This window comes from Pygoscelis adeliae, unplaced genomic scaffold (assembly GCF_000699105.1).
Source record: "Pygoscelis adeliae isolate BGI_AS28 unplaced genomic scaffold, ASM69910v1 Scaffold127, whole genome shotgun sequence".
Taxonomy (NCBI): domain Eukaryota; kingdom Metazoa; phylum Chordata; class Aves; order Sphenisciformes; family Spheniscidae; genus Pygoscelis; species Pygoscelis adeliae.
In genome coordinates this window covers 6,613,253-6,615,339 of record NW_008825208.1, presented here as the reverse complement: position 1 = coordinate 6,615,339, position 2,087 = coordinate 6,613,253, and positions in this window count along the sequence as shown.

The window sequence follows — 2,087 nt, the reverse complement described above, 5'->3', positions numbered from 1 at the left end:
AGAGTGCTGAAATGAAGCGGCAAGGGAACAGCAAACACCAGTTACAGCAGCTGTCTTGCCACAAAGTTTAAAATTTACAATTGTATATATATTTAGTCATGCTTGTTATACACTGAAGAACTGCAGCCCGGAAAAAGTTAGTAGCAACAATATTGCTGGAAAGCTGCCCGGCTTTTCTTGTTTCCCTGGTGCCTTTTACCCAATACCCCTCTTCAACTCCAAAATTTCCTGCAGATACAATAGGACCCCTCAGAGAAAGGAGAAGAGGCACAATGTTTTAGTCTCATTAATGTCTTTTTGTACACATACTGGAGTCCTAAGCATACACAAAATCTGCCAAGGCTGTTCATTCACTAGCTGCCTGGGAGGGTGCTAGAGAAAATTCTGAGTAGCATGCAAAGAGACCTGCATTGCCCTGTCTACATGAGCTTTCTCCAGAGCCTGGAGCTTCCTCCTGGACCACCTTGTCTGATGCAGAGTTGCAGGCCTGGGGAACCCCACGCACATCTGCCCTCTGTGTCGAGTGGAGGTGACACCTCTGCATGGGGTTGCAGAGCCTCAGCAACCCTTGCTGCTTTCCAGGGAGGGCTCCTCCAGCATCAGGGCTGCAGCTTGCCCACCCAGGTACACCTCTGCTCTCTCGTCTGAAGATTACCCCTTTGGTGCCATTTTCTACTAGTGCCCTGCAGCAAAGTAGGTATGGACATGGTCCGCCATAGCCTCCCAGCCACCCTCATGGAGGATGCTGGTGCCTTTTCCTGCTGTCCCAGGGACCTCTCCACCCTACCAGCCCAAAACAAGTGCCCCCACCCTCAGGCTGCAAGCTGGATAATTAGCCAGGCGTGGCTGCTGCGCATGTTAAAAAACAGGGTTGCCCCTCCTCTGCAGTGCCTCGTGATGCCAGGTTGCCTGGAAATTCTCAGCCAGCGTTGGGGAGTGTTCGCAGTGAGACAAACAGTGATGCGCACCGCCATGCAACCTTGTACCCCAAACCCACCTTGGGCTGGGCTCAGCAGCCACCACCAGCTGCGCTGAGGGGCTTGCGAGTGGTCCATGGAGGACCTGCCTGGCCCTGAGTAGATGGTGCTCTGTAATCAAGGAAAGGGTTTGAGAGCTTGTTATTGAGTTTCTTGTGTTTTTTATTTCTGATCTGCAGAGGTTCAATAAACATCCCCCACTGGAAGAGCTGCCACATGGAAAAAGAGCGTGGCGTGGCTCATAAATGCCACCAGCGTGCTGCAGCATCCGCAGCTTTTGGGTTGTGTATGCGGTTTCTTGGGGTTTTTTAAACAAATGACAGCGAATGTGTTTGACAGGATGTTGTGCATAAAAAAGCCTGGAAAATTTAAACACCCAAGTGACTAAAACCATAGTTAATCTTTCTTGCCAATTTCTGTGCTCAGGGCCTAGCCCAGCAGATTAAACAGAGAAAGGCTGTGAGAAGCGAGTTACCATCTCCCTGCTCTGAATGTCTGGGATCGATGTCACTGAGGGCTTACTGTAGCTGATGGCTTCAGTGCTTGCTTTACCTGCCTTCAAGCTGTAAATTTAGCCACGCAGAAGGCTAACCTGAGATGTGTCAGGTGAAAACAGCTGGATTACCAGGCAAGGGTGTCTCCAGGAGAACTAAAGAAATATTTAACCTTCCCTCCTCTCCTCAAAAAGCACTATGCCTTACACAAGGCACAAGGCAGAACCTGTATCTTTAAGCATTTATGATGCTTTTGATTGCTTCTACCTCTCACCCTGGAAAATGGGGTGGATTCATCCCTTTTCTCTCCACTGTCCTGATGTCCTCTGCCAGCTGCTGTTACTTCCATGGAGCCGCAGGCTTATGGAGAGATACTCATTTCCTCTAATTGTACCTGGCTAGGGCTGAGTTATCTAGCAAAGGTCCTACCAGCCCAGAAAAATTAGCGCTCCTCTTTTCCCGTACTCTTCTTTTCTTCTTTCCCCTCTTCACTCCACAAGGATGGGTGCCTTACTATTTCTTTTTCCTCCTTTATTGTGCCACATTAAGCTTTCCAATATGCTGTGTATAGTCTTCCTCTAATTCACATCCACACTTAACACACAGTTCCTCTCCA